General features: G+C 45.5%; 1 protein-coding gene across 6 annotated transcripts in view; it reads right to left on the bottom strand.

Moving 5' to 3' along the window:
• The window catches only part of LOC118358435 (synaptic vesicle glycoprotein 2C-like), a 73,214-nt gene that overhangs the window by 36,766 nt on the left and 21,393 nt on the right, over nt 1-15,055 (bottom strand). The gene's annotated exons all lie outside the window — the stretch shown is intronic.

The following is a 15,055-nucleotide window of genomic DNA, read 5'->3' as shown; positions in this document are numbered from 1 at the left end:
GAAGAAAAAATTGAGTGAGAAAATAAAGAGAGTTACAGAAAGAGAAAAGGAGGACAACTAAGGAGGTGGAAAGTGATAAGATGAAGTGTTAGAAGATAAGTCTCCTTCTTCTTGCTCTCCCTCTCTGCTCCCTTTCCTCCCACATCCCCCTTCCCTCTCTGCTCCCTTTCCTCCCACATCCCCCTTCCCTCTCCGCTCCCTTTCCTCCCACATCCCCCTTCCCTCTCTGCTCCCTTTCCTTCCACATCCTCCTTCCCTCTCTGCTCCCTTTCCTCCCACATCCCCCTTCCCTCTCTGCTCCCTTTCCTTCCACAGCCCCCTTCCCTCTCTGCTCCCTTTCCTCCCACATCCCCCTTCCCCCTCCGCTCCCTTTCCTTCCACATCCCCCTTCCCTCTCCGCTCCCTTTCCTCCCACATCCCCCTTCCCTCTCTGCTCCCTCTCCTCCCACATCACCCTTCCCTCTCCGCTCCCTTTCCTCCCACATCACCCTTCCCTCTCCGCTCCCTTTCCTTCCACATTCCTCTTCCCTCTCTGCTCCCTTTCCTTCCACAATCCCCCTTCCCTCTCTGCTCCCTTTCCTCCCACATCCCCCTTCCCTCTCTGCTCCCTTTCCTCCCACATGCCCCTTCCCTCTCTGCTCCCTTTCCGACCACATGCCCCTTCCCTCTCCGCTCCCTTTCCTTCCACATTACCCTTCCCTCTCTGCTCCCTTTCCTCCCACATCCCCCTTCCCTCTCTGCTCCCTTTCCTCCCACATCCCCCTTCCCTCTCTGCTCCCTCTCCTCCCACATTCCTCCCCTTCCATCTGTGCTCTCACTCCTCCCTCTCTGCTCCCTCTCCTCCCACATCCCCCTCCCTCCCTATCTGCTCCCTCTCCTCCCACATCCCCCTCCCTCCCTATCTGCTCCCTCTCCTCCCACATCCCCCCTCCCTCCCTCTCTGCTCCCTCTCCTCCCACATCTCCCTCCCTCCCTATCTGCTCCCTCTCCTCCCACATCCCCCTCCCTCCCTCTCTTCTCCCTCTCCTCCCACATCCCCCTCCCTCCCTATCTGCTCCCTCTCCTCCCACATCCCCCTCCCTCCCTCTCTGCTCCCTCTCCTCCCACATCCCCTCCCTCCCTCTCTGCTCCCTCTCCTCCCACATCCCCCTCCCTCCCTATCTGCTCCCTCTCCTCCCACATCCCCCTCCCTCCCTATCTGCTCCCTCTCCTCCCACATCCCCCTCCCTCCCTATCTGCTCCCTCTCCTCTCCCTCTCCTCTGTTACTTACTTTTCCCTCCCTCCATCCCATTTATTCCTCTTCCTTTCTCCTCCCCTATATCATTCTTTCTTCATTATCTCTTCACTCAATGCCATTCCTGCCACTCCCCTTTATCCTTCTCTTTTTGCTCACTGTTCTCTCTCTCCTTTTCACCTCCCACTCTAGAACCTCTCATTCCTCCCTCAATCACATGCAGCAGTTAAGATTCCTGTGGGATCTTGTTAGGTCCAAATTGAATTCTGTAATATTTGTTGTGCATCCCGTACAGGCCTTTGTGTTTTTCATATTGCATTATTCACTTACTCTGGGCTCAGTTTGACCACCCTGCGATGCGGGATGTGATTCATGTTTCCCTGAGATCTGTCTGCATGGAAACTAAGTCTCCTCAAGTGTAACTAACTTACCACCAAATCACACCCATGTTGTACTGATACAGAATGTACAGATGTGTAAGTAAATATGCTTACACCGCCAACAACTAGTTGGTGCTTTTGAAATAGAAGGATTTGTGGCCTTTGCAAATGATTTAGTGTATTTGAATCTTAGGTACAATTTATGCTTTGCAGAAAAGAGACAAATACCTAGATATAGTGAGGCAGTAAAAGTGTTGGCCTACCAGTAAGTTGGCAGTTTGAGACTATACTCATAGCATCATTAACAGAGACATATCACCTATGCTTGGATAACTGAGCTCTATTCAACAGCAATTAAGTTACATGTAGTTTACCTTTTTAATGTAGAATAGATACAGTATTACCACTGCACCTGTATAGCACATACCCTCTTTTCCATTTGTTTACTGTAATTAAGTATAATTATCCTGTAAAAGCCCAATTGGATTCCAACAAGGTCAAAGTAATCATGGAGTGTGTCCACACACACACACACACCCAAACAAACACAATCACAAACACAATCACGTTCAGCCTAAGTCACCTCATCAGGGGAGGAGCCTCGAGGTAATCAGAGAGGAGTGAGAGGAGAGAGATACAGAGAGAGAGACAGAGAGAGAGAAAGAGATAGAGATGGATAAAGAGGGGACATGATTGAGCAAATCAAATTGTATTTGTCACATGCTTCGTAAACAACAGGTGTAGAATTACAGTGAAATGCTTCCATACATGCCCTTCCCAACAATGCGGGATGAATAAGGGGAAGCAGCGCATGGAGCAACATAAGTAGCAGTGCTATGGTTCACTGTGCAGGGGGGTTGAGGGCTGACTGATTCCATGTTTTTACAGTATGACACAGAAAGCCCCTGGACACACATGTAATGTCAGACTTGCTAGTGATGGATTACAGACCTGCAACCATTTGCACTATCGTGGCTCCAAGTTAACACATTGTGAAAACTAGTCCCTCAACATGGGCAAAGAAATCAACATACCATCAAGCTTACCGTATGCTTCCCAGCAGTGGTGTAAAGTACTTAAGTAAAAATACTTTAAAGTACTACTTAAGTCGTTTTGGGTAGTATCTGTACTTTACTTTACTATTTATATTTTTGCCAACTTTTACTTTTACTTCACTACATTCCTAAAGAAAATTATGTAATTTTTTACTCCATACATTTTCCCTCACACCCAAAAGTACTCGTTACATTTTGACAGGAAAATTGTCAAATTCACACACTTATCAAGAGAACATCCCTGGCCATCCCTACTGCCTCTGAACTGGTGGGCTCACTAAACACAAATGCTTAAATTTTAAAATTATGTCTGCTGGAGTGTGCCCCTAGCTGTCACACCCTGACCATAGTATGCTTTGTATGTTTCTATGTTTTGTTTGGTCAGGGTGTGATCTGAGTGGGCATTCTATGTTGGATGTCTAGTTTGTCTGTTTCTGTGTTTGGGCCTGATATGGTTCTCAATCAGAGGCAGGTGTTAGTCATTGTCTCTGATTGGGAACCATATTTAGGTAGCCTGTTTTGTGTTGGGTTTGGTGGGTGATTGTTCCTGTCTCTGTGTCGTTTCACCAGATAGGCTCGGTCACTTTGGTTTTTCTTTTTTCCTTGTTTTGGAAGTGAAGAGAACGAGCGCCATTCTCCTTGCGGAGATGGTGCTAAATACATCAACACGGTCGGTCCCTGGGATTGGGCTGGCCAACACGATTCGGTTTGCTTGGAAGGAAAAGGAGTTGGAGCCTTTAGGACGGGAATCTTTTGGAAGGATAATATTGATGGGGATTCTAAAGCTGACGGTGAAGGACGTGTTTTGTTTCCAAGGCAACTCGTTGGAGGGAGCATACGACGTGGCACTATATACAGAGGAAAAACACGATGATATCCTGAGAAGGGCAAGAGCAGTGGGAGGTGAGAGGCCGATGTGCCACTACGAAATAACAAGCCTGGCGAAGAATAACTTTAGGGTTGTAACTGTCAACATTTACAACCCTTACGTTAAGGACGAAGAGGTGAGGGCTTTTCTGGGGAGATACATGGATAACGTCTCCTCAGCAAGGCACCTCAAAGACTCCCTTGGGTTTTGGAATGGGAGGAGAGGCTTCCAGGCCCTCCTCAGAGAGGACCCAAAGGGACATGGTGGCTACCTCCATCCTCCTGCTATGTTCTCCCTAGGGGCTGACAGGGGGATGTTGTTTTATGCACGTCAGCCCCCATTTTGCAGGTGCTGTATGGCCTACGGTCACATATTCGCCTCGTGCAGTACAAGAAAATGCAGATTTTGTGCATCTGAGGATCACGAGGCGAGGGATTGTGACAAGCCTAAGACGTGCCATGGGTGTGGCTCGTCAGCACACCTGTTGCGGGGGTGCCCGGCCCGTCAGAGGTCATATGCGTCTGCGGCTGGGGGGGAGCAGGGGCGGGGGATGGGGAAAGAAGAGAAGGGGAAGGAAGCACGCCTCATGACCAGAGTACAGGTCCAGAGGGGAAGGCCACAAGGAAGGAGGAGGAGCAAGAAGCGGCGGATGGAAGAGAGAAGGAAACTGTAGGCACGGGAGTAGGAGAACCAGGAAAAGCGGCGGAAGAAGGCAACCGAGTGGAGGAGCATGAGAGAGAAGAAAGCGAGGGAGGAGTGGTGGAGCAGTGCGGGCGCCATTGCCAGGCTAATGGCTTGCCATGGTCTGGTAGATGGTGGTCTGCACACTACTCCGAAAATGGACGGTCCTACATGGCGCAACTCCAGGGGGGTTGAGCGGAGGCTCGACTATATTTTTGTACCCATGTCTTTGGGTAAGTTGTCTGGGCGGCTGTTGCCTGTTTTCTTTTCGGATCACGACGGGGTGCTCCTGCAGGTGGGGTCGCCAGTCTGCCTCTTTGGTAGGGGGTACTGGAAGCTAGATCGGGATGTGCTGGAGGAGCAGGCTTTTGTTGACGGGTTTTATGGTTTCTTTTGGAGGCTTGAGGGCCTCCGGTCCATGTGCGAGGGGGTGTTAGAGTGGTGGGAATTAGTTAAGGTGAGGATTAGGGCTTTTATAATAGGGTATTGCAAGAGGAAAAAAAGGGAGGAGAGGAGGGAGGTGGATCGTATCCAAAGGTTAATTGAACTCGAATACGAGGCAGGCAACCTCGGCGGGTCGTTTGACTGGGAGAGATCCGCAACCCTAAAGGCGCAGCTCAGGGAGTTGCAGGAGCGGAAGGTTCGAGCTTTCCTGGAGCGTGCGCATAGTGGCTTTCTAGAACATAATGAGACTTGTTCTGCTATGTTCTTTAAGTTGGTTATGGCAAGACAGAGTAGGAAGGTAATGCATGGTGTTAGGGAAGAAAATGGTAGTATAGTTAGAGAACCAGAGGATATGGTCAGGGTGACAACTGATAATTTCCAAGGTTTATTTAAGGAAAGGGAAATAGATGTAGAGCAGGGAAATGTGTTTTTAGAACACTTGTCCAGGCGGTTGCCGGAGGACATTAGAGAAGTGATGGAGGCCCAGATGTCACTAGAAGAGGTTGAGAGCGCTCTTAGGAGGATGGGAAAAGGGAAGGTGCCTGGGATGGATGGGCTGCCGGCTGAGTTTTATCTCAAGTTTTGGGGTATACTTGGACCAGTGGCCCTCGAAGTCTTGAAGGCCATCCTTGAGACGGGGGTCCCGGGGGATCAATGGCTGTTGGTGTGCTGTCACTTTTATATAAGAAGGGGAAGTAACAGACCTTGGCAACTGGCGGCCGTTGACCATGCTGTGTGTAGATTACAAGCTACTTGCAAAGGTTTTAGCAGACCGGTTGCGCACAGCCCTTCCCTACTTCGTCCATGAGGATCAGACGTGCGGGGTAGAGGGCCGCTCTATTAGATGGAACCTACAGTTAATCAGGGACTCCATCGCTTGGGTTGAAGATAGAGGACTGCCTTTAATGGTAGCAGCGCTAGATCAGGTGAAAGCCTTTGATCGCGTGAATAGATCATTTTTATTCCGAGTGTTAGGTCGATTAGGATTTGGGGAAAAGTTCATAGGATGGATTCGTACATTATATGTCGGAGCGGGGTGCCGAGTTAGTGTAAATAGTCACTTGGGTGACGTTTTTGACCTCTCGTCTGGGGTCAGGCAGTGGTGCCCACTCTCGGCTCTCCTCTTCGTTCTGTACATGGAGCCTCTGGGGGCTGCCATTACTGGAACATGCGTATTGCAGTGGTACAGAGGAAACGAGCAATGTCGAAGGCTAGGTATTTGTCTTTTATGGGCAAAGTCCTGTTCCTAAAGGTGGATGTGTTGCAGTCTCTTTTGTATTTGGCGTACATCTACCCATTGCCGGCTTGTCTGAGGAGGCCTCTAGTGAGGCTTGTGTTTCAGTTTATGTGGAGTGGCAGGTGCGAGTGGGTCGCCAGGGCACGCATGATCTGTCCCATCGAGGAGGGAGGTAGGGGGTACCACATTTCCCTCTCAAGCTGGACACAATTTTTGTTTCTTTCTTGTTAACGGAGCTTGCTCAGCCAGTGATACACCCGTCCGGTTACCTCCTGCGGGTGTTCTTCTCATATCAGGCGAGAAGCGTAATGGTGTGGTCTAACACGGGTCCTCGAGGCGCCTGTAGTGGGCATCTTGGAAGCGGTCTGGGAGGGAGTGCAGGCGCAGGGTCTGGACAATAGGCTCAAGGACCTGAATTGGTTGAGCCTCCATAAGTGCTTGCCGGTATGTTCCATCATGTACCGGTATAGTTTGGTGCAATCCCCCATCTGTCCAAGATCCTCTTGTGGCAGGGAGGAGACTGTGCGCCATGTCTTTTGGGACTGTGCCTTTGCCGGAGTAGTATGGGCTAGGGCACGGGTGTTGTTAGGTTTGGTAAGGGGGATTTTGTATTGACGTGGGCCAGGTTAGAGAGAGGTGTAGGGAGAGCGAGAGGGACGGATAGGGACAGGTTTCTGCTCTGGCTTTTCATGAGTCTCTTTAAACGGAGGCTGTGGGAAGCAAGGCAGAACATAGTGAAGACAGGGCGAGATTGGGGGTGGAAGGGATAGTGAGGAGGGTGGAAGGAGATTTGAGGGGAGGATGAAGAGGGAGGAGAGGAAGTGGGGGCGGCATGATGCTCGGGACAGGTGTAAGGGGGTTTAGGGCTGGGTGTCATTTAGATTTGTAAGGGGATAGATTAGGGACGGGGAGATAGGGAAAGGTATTTTGTAGGGTGACTGGGAGGGAAGATGCTCCCCTGAGGTTTTGTTTGGGGTTTATGTTTAGTTTAATTAGTTTAATTAAAATACCATTATTTGAGTATGTATGTAAATCATGAGTTGTAAAGAATTAATGGTATTGAAGATAATAAATACTTTTTTATTTAAAAAAGATAGGGCTGTTTCGGTTTTGCCACATTTATTGTTTTGTATTATGTTCATGTTGAGTTTTCCTATATTAAAAACATGAACTATATCCACTCTGCATTTTGGTCCGCCTCTCCTTCCCAGGAGGAAAGCCGTTACACTAGCTATCCGTCAAAACAATAAAGAAATTATGCCATCTGGTTTGCTTAATATATGGAATTTTAAATGGTTTTTACTTTTGATAATTAAGTACATTTTAGCAGTTCCAAGTACATTGAAAACCAAATACTTTTAAACTTTAACTCAAGTAGTATTTTACTGCGTGACTTTCACTTTTACTTGAGTCATTTTCTAAAGGTTTCTTTACTTTTACTCAAGTTTGACAATTGAGTACTTTTTATACAAAGTCGAAACAGTTTGCGCATATATTATGACAACATTTTGTGACGTTTTTGTTGGTTTTGGTGCTTTTTTAGGCAAGTCGAAGTTTGGTTGCCGAAGTCTACGCCCTTTCGTCGGTGACTGGTCAACAGAACTACTTCTGAAAGGAGTAGGACCATGAAGGTTTTGTTGTCATTCAACGAGAGTAGACTAGTTTTCATGCACATTTATTTACTTGAGAAATACGGTTTCCATTAGATAGCACAGCCAAAAGTCAATTTTGGCTATATCCTAAATAATTTATGAAAACTACAATTTGTTATTTGGTCTTAATTTAAGGTTTGTGTTAGACATAAGGTTAGCAGTGTGATTACGGTTAGGTTTAAAATCATATTTTAAGAAGGGACATTTAGAAATAGGCAGGATTTATGACTCTGTGGCTGTTGTAACTAGTGACGACCAAGAAATACTGCGCCAAACAGCTCCAATGGATAGCAACTGTCGAGTCCGACACCAAGGACAAATTTTCTTTGAATATTTTCCAAATCCTAAATTATAGTTTTGTTACATTGTTTTCTTGCTCAACTGGTTAGCTAAGTTAGCTCTCTGTCTCATTGACCACCAAAACAAGCCACTTAATATCACTTGTTTTCTTAAAATGTATATTAGCTAGCTAAGTAATCAATGTCATGAATACAACACCCATCTGCTGTCGATATCAGGAAATGATTGGAGAGCACCAGTTAGCTCGGAAATTAGTTAAAGCTTTGACTACATGCTGACAATGATTTAATAATTTTACCAGGTTCCCGAAAAGCAATTGTAATGACAGTCCACCACAACATACCCAAGAGTCTCCCGATTGGCAAGAGGGGTAGTCTGTTTAATCAAGAGGGACAAGCAACAGTAATATTGCCCTTTCTTTTCTCATTTCCAAGCGAAGGTCTTTAGGGAGTATGAGAGCACAGACGGTCGCTTTGCCTAGCTGAGATCTGCTAGGAGCAAACCGAACCAATTTATGCGGATGCCTTTACATTGTACTCTAATCAAATCGAATCAAATGTTATTTGTCACATGCACCGAATACAACAGGTGTGGACCTATCGTGAAATGCTTTCTTACAAGCCCTTAACCAACAATGCAGTTCAAGAAATAGAGTTAAGAAAATATTTATTAAATAAACTAAAGTATGTATATATTTTTAACACAATAAAATAACAATAATGAGGCTATATACAAGGGGTACCGGTACCGAGTCAATGTGAGGGGTACAGGTTAGTCAAGATCATTTGTACATGTAGGTAGGGGTAAAGTGACTATGCGTAGACAATAAACAGCGAGTAGCAGCAGTGTAAAAACAAAGTGGGAGCTTGGCCTGTACGCACTACCCTCTGTAGTGCCTTACGTTCATATGCTGAGCAGTTGCCATACCAGGCGGTGATGCAACCGGTCAGGATGCTCTCAATGGTGCAGCTGTAGAACGTTTTGAAGATCTGGGGACCCATGCCAAGTCTTTTCAGTCTCACTAACAGTACTATTTCTACGGTCAGTTTTAGATTTTTAGATCAATGTTATGCATTTTCTGCCATTCCTGAACCTGTTTCTGGTCTCAGGTTCAGGAATGGATGAAAATGACAAAATAGTACCAAAATAAATGGTCTATTGATTCTGTATCCTCACAACAAAATCTGCAGAGCTTCGATGATTTTATGCCCCATATATTCAACATTTTGTTGGTGGCAATAATTCTATATAATAATTTTAGCTGAAAAGCAAGTCTTGAATCTTGCATTGTTTTATATTGTCTTGCATTGTTTTATATATCAACTCATACACCTTGTACCATGGAATCGGTACATCAAAAATCTCTTCCCAACTATTTTGCAATCAGTATGGTACAGTCGCTTTATTTTGTCTGGTTTAGTGTCCCAGATAAATCAAAATATTTTTTGGATCATATGATTTGGAAAACAAATCATCAGGAGCACCATAAGTAAGTGAATAAACTGACATATGACTATGGAGTTAATCAGGGCAATTTTTCCATAAATAGACCTCTCCATGGTTGCAGGACCTTGTCTACTTTTACAAGTTTTCTATTGAAATTCATTGTGGAGAGATTATTTATATATTTTGTGATATGAATACCAACTATGTCTACTTCACCACTAGCCCATTTTATAGGTAAACTGCAGGGTAATGTAGAAGTTGTATTTTTTAAAGATCCAATACGTTATATTGTACACTTAATAAAATGAGGTTTTAGTCCAGAGAGCACAGAAAAGTCATCTAGATCTTCAATGAGACATTGCAGGGATCTAGCTTGCGGACTTGATATAAAACTTGAGTCATCGGCATATATGGACACCTTTGTTTTTAAGCCTTGGATTTCTAATCCTCTAATTTATTTGATTTGATTTATTTCACCTTTATTACCCAGGCAGGCAAGTTGAGAACAAGTTCTCATTTACAATTGCGACCTGGCCAAGATAAAGCAAAGCAGTTCGACACATACAACAACACAGAGTTACACATGGAGTAAAACAAACATACAGTCAATAATACAGTAGAAAAATAAGTCTATATACGATGTGAGCAAATGAGGTGAGATAAGGGAGGTAAAGGCAAAAGAAAGGCCATGTTGGTAAAGTAAATACAATATAGCAAGTAAAATACTGGAATGGTAGATTTGCAGTGGAAGAATGTGCAAGGTAGAGATAGAAATAATTGGGTGCAAAGGAGCAAAATAAATAAATACAGTAGGGGAAGGGGTAGTTGTTTGGGCTAAATTATAGATGGGCTATGTACAGGTGCAGTAATCTGTGAGCTGCTCTGACAGCTGGTGCTTAAAGCTAGTGAGGGAGATGTGTTTCCAGTTTCAGAGATTTTTGTAGTTCATTTCAGTCATTGGCAGCAGAGAACTGGAAGGAGAGGCGGCCAAAGGAATAATTGGTTTTGGGGGTGACTAGAGAGATATACCTGCTGGAGCGTGTGCTACAGGTAAGTGCTGCTATGGTGACCAGCGAGCTGAGATAAGGGGGGACTTTACCTAGCAGGGTCTTGTAGATGACCTGGAGCCAGTGGGTTTGGCGATTAGTATGAAGTGAGGGCCAGCCAACGAGAGCGTACAGGTTGCAATGGTGGGTAGTATATGGGGCTTTGGTGACAAAACAAATTGCACTGTGATAGACTGCATCCAATTTATTGAGTAGGGTATTGGAGGCTATTTTGTAAATGACATGGCAGAAGTCGAGGATCGGTAGGATGGTCAGTTTTACGAGGGTATGTTAGAATAAATAGAATAAATGAACACTCAACAGAAAACAATAAAGCGACAACGAATGAAACGGAACAGTGTGGTGAATGCACAAAACACAGAACAGAAAATAATCACCCACAACTCAAAGGTGAAACCAGGCTACCTAAGTATGATTCTCAATCAGGGACAATGAATGACAGCTACCTCTGATTGAGAACCATACCAGGCCAAACACAGAAATCCCAAATTATAGAAAAAAGAACATAGACTTCCCACCCCAACTCAAAACCGGAACCTATAGGGGATTCCGTCAGCGCCATTCCGGCAGCACCGGAGTAACGGATGGCTCTGGCAGCTCCTGACTGACAGGCGGCTCTGGCAGCTCCTGACTGACCGGCGGCCCTGGCAGCTCCTGACTGACCGGCGGCTCTGGCAGCTTCTGACTGACCGGCAGCTCTGGCAGCTCCTGACTGGCGGGTGACTCTGGCAGCTCCTGACTGGCGGGTGACTCTGGCAGCTCCTGACTGGCGGGCGACTCTGGCTGCTCAGGACAGACGGGAGACTCTGGCAGCTCAGGACAGACGGGAGACTCTGGCAGCTCAGGACAGACGGGAGACTCTGGCAGCTCAGGACAGACGGGAGACTCTGGCAGCTCAGGACAGACGGGAGACTCTGGCAGCTCAGGACAGACGGGAGACTCTGGCAGCTCAGGACAGACGGGAGACTCTGGCAGCTCAGGACAGACGGGAGACTCTGGCAGCGCTGGACAGGCGGGAGCACCTGTAGGGAGGAGACGAAGAGACAGCCTGGTGCGGGGGCTGCCACCGGAGGCCTGGTGCATGGAGGAGGCACCGGATAGACCGGACCGTGGAGGCGTACTGGAGGTCTCGGGCACCGAGCCTGCACAACCCTACCTGGCTGGATACTCCCCGTAGCCAGGCCAATGCGGCAAGGTGGAATAGACCGCACTGGGCTGTGCTGGCGAACCGGGGTCACCATGCGTAGGGCTGGTGTCATGTACCCCGGCCCAGGGAGACGCACTGGAGACCAGATGCGCTGAGCCGGCTTCATGGCACCAGGCTACCTAAGTATGGTTCTCAATCAGGGACAAGGAATGACAGCTGCCTCTGATTGAGAACCATACCAGCCCAAATACAGAAATCCCAAATTATAGAAAAAATAACATAGACTGCCCACCCCAATTCCATACTAAAACAAAGGCAAAACAAAGGAACTAAGGTCAGAACGTGACAGAATGTACATTTAAAGGTATACCAAACAATAAAGGGATTTGCTGAACCTATATTATATTGGAACAATTCAGTCATAAATAATTTTGTCTTAGTTAAAAATAGGTTTTCCTACAGTAAACTCTGTTTCAATTTCCAATGTCCACGTGGAAATTCTATAAGAGTTATGTGAAGGCCAATTAGATGATCCGATCGAATTCTTTCTCCTATTCAAACTTTTTTAACCTTTGTTTATAACCTTTTATTCCAACTTACCATAACTAGATACTATTCTCAGTCTAAATTGACCACAATTAGTGCTTGTAAAGTTATTGCCATCAGAGGTATTATGACAGTCAAAAGTAGAGCTTTTAAATGTCTGATATTTAGATTTCAAGAAATAGGTTCTAGCAATGTTTGTTTTATTCTCTTGCCTGTTTTGCCTGTGAGCCAATGCCACAGATATTAGAACATTGAGACAAGATATTATGTGTGTAGTAAATCTGAGTAGGTTGATGTGTATGATATTGGATGTGATTTAGTGAGAGTGTGTACGATGTCTGTATAAGAGTAAGACTAATGTGTGATAGCCAAATAAATAATAACCCCGCCAATTTGCATGGTTGAGTGTCTGTGTGTAACATGTAGTGTGTAGCCTTAATATTCATGATAATTGTAATCAATATCGTATCACCATCATAGTTGAATCATAATTACCTTTAAAATCATTGAAAAACACATCCCAGAATTTCCATAGTAATTGACGTTTCACATGATCATGAAAGAGACCTTGCATTACTATAGCCTCCAACACTCTACTCAACAAACTGGATGTAGTCTATCACAGTGCCATCCGTTTTGTCACCAAAGCCCCATACACTTCCCACCATTGCAACCTGTACGCTCTTGTTGGTTGGCCCTTGCTTCATACTCGTCGCCAAACCCACTGGCCACAGGTTATCTACAAGTCTCTGCTAGGTAAATCCCCGCCTTATCTCAGCTCACTGGTCACCATAGCAGCACCCACTCGTAGAACGCGCTCCAGCAGGTATATCTCTCTGGTCACCCCCAAAGCCAATTCCTCCTTTGGTCGTCTTTCCTTCCAGTTCTCTGCCGCCAATGACTGGAATGAATTGCAAAAATCTCTGAAGCTGGAGACTTATATCTCCCTCACTAGCTTTAAGCACCAGCTGTCAGAGCAGCTCACAGATCACTGCACCTGTACATAGCCCATCTGTAAACAGCCCATCTATCTACCTACCTCATCCCCATACAGTATTTATTTATCTTGCTCCTTTGCACCCCAGTATCTCTACTTGCACATTCATCTTCTGCACATCTACCATTCCAGTTTTTAATTGTTATATTGTATTTACTTCTCCACCATGGCCTATTTATTGCCTTACCTCCCTTATCTTACCTGATTTGCACTCACTGTATATAGACTTTTTGTTTTCTTTTGTTCTACTGTATTATTGACTATGTTTTGTTTATTCCGTGTGTAACTCTGTGTTGTTGTATGTGTTGAATTACTATGCTTTATCTTGGCCAGGTCGCAGTTGTAAATGAGAACTTGTTCTCAACTAGCCTACCTGGTTAAATAAAGGTGAAATAACATGTATTTTTTTAAAATAGAGATGGCTTCACTACAGCACAAATGTATCCCGTACAATATGTTATTATTCCCCAATGTCCCTATTCTGATATCTTCCCCTTGCTTATTGTAAACATATATAAACATGTAGACAAAGACATAGAAAATATAGACAAACAAGAAACATTAAATTATAGAACAGTTCTTGACTATAGAGAGAGAGGGGAGAGAGTGAGAGAAGAGAAGAGAAAAGAGAGAAAGAGAGAGTGAGACCAACAGTGTATGTGTATGTATAAGTCCATATGTGTTTTTTTTCTAACCTGAAGCCCCTGTAGAATTTAGTACAGCCATGGTGTTATGGAGCTGTCTCGGAATAGCTGTCCATCTATAAAGAGTTTGTCCACAATGAGAAAGACACGCTTACTCCTCTCCCTCTGTTGCCTCTGTACAGGATACAGCCTCTTGCAAAGTCTGTTTATCTCCCTGTGGAAATTGGTAATTGAGACCGAATATGGTCCCTTTAAGCTCCGTTCCCGTGCTATTAATCAGCTCCTTTTGTTGGTAGTGTTCAAATTTTGCGATGATCGGTCGGGGACCCTTGGTCTTGTTGTACTCGGTGGAAAGCCACCTTGTTTACAGTCTCTAGAGGAAGTTTCAAGGCGGATTGCATGAATTCTCTGATCGCGCCCTCTGGATTATTGGGTTATTGGATGCGTCCTCAGGAATCCCAGAAAATATTAGACTTTCACGCATGCCATGACTTTGTATGTCTAGTAGCGACTCCCTCATCACCCTGTTTTCCCTGAGTAGACAATCCATGTTGGAATCATGGATTTTTACCTTGGCCGCGAGTGCCTTGTTTTCTCCTTGGAGCGTGAGAATTTCACTCTGGCTAAACTCCAAACTCCCCCTCAGCCCTGCTACCTCCTCACACAACTTGTCCAGTGATGCATGGATTCCAGCCAGAGCACTCTACTTCAACGGTAAGTAAATAGATGAATCTGTCTTTCGTTTTTTGTCTGGTTCTTTTGTGAGGTAGCCAGATCTTTCCATGATGGAGTATGTTGTTGCTCCATAGCGTAAAGCTGTTGATAGTCGTCGATTTTCCTCAGGATATCCTTGGTATCCAGGTTGGGTCTTTACTGCAGCCAGTTGTCAACAAAAAGTTTTTAACAATGCGCCTTTCCCACGACGACGACCGGTGTTTTTGTACTACAGCCACTTAGTACTATTGTATGGTTAGCGGTGTTTCCTAGCTCTTAAAATCTAACCGCGTCGCAGAATCCACACAAAAACAAGTTTGGTATTTGTATTTAATGAATTGCGGTTTGTTTTAATAAAAAATAACCAACCGAGTGTTTTCCAGCATACAATGTTCAGCTGTGCACTCTGATGGCTTGTGATGACACACCTTTAGTCTGATCCAACACGGATCCAACACTCCTAGCTCCGTCATCAAATGTAATGATGGTGTTGGATTCCTGCTTGGCCATGCAGTCGTGGGTGAACAGGAAGTACAGGAGGGACCTAAGCATGCACCCTGAGAGGCCCCGAGGTTGAGGATCAGCGTGGCAGATGTGTTGTTGCCTACTCTTACCACCTGGGGTCGGCCCGTCATGAAGTCC

This window comes from Oncorhynchus keta, chromosome 25, assembly GCF_023373465.1.
Source record: "Oncorhynchus keta strain PuntledgeMale-10-30-2019 chromosome 25, Oket_V2, whole genome shotgun sequence".
Classification (NCBI taxonomy): domain Eukaryota; kingdom Metazoa; phylum Chordata; class Actinopteri; order Salmoniformes; family Salmonidae; genus Oncorhynchus; species Oncorhynchus keta.
This window is presented reverse-complemented; position numbering and strand designations above follow the sequence as displayed.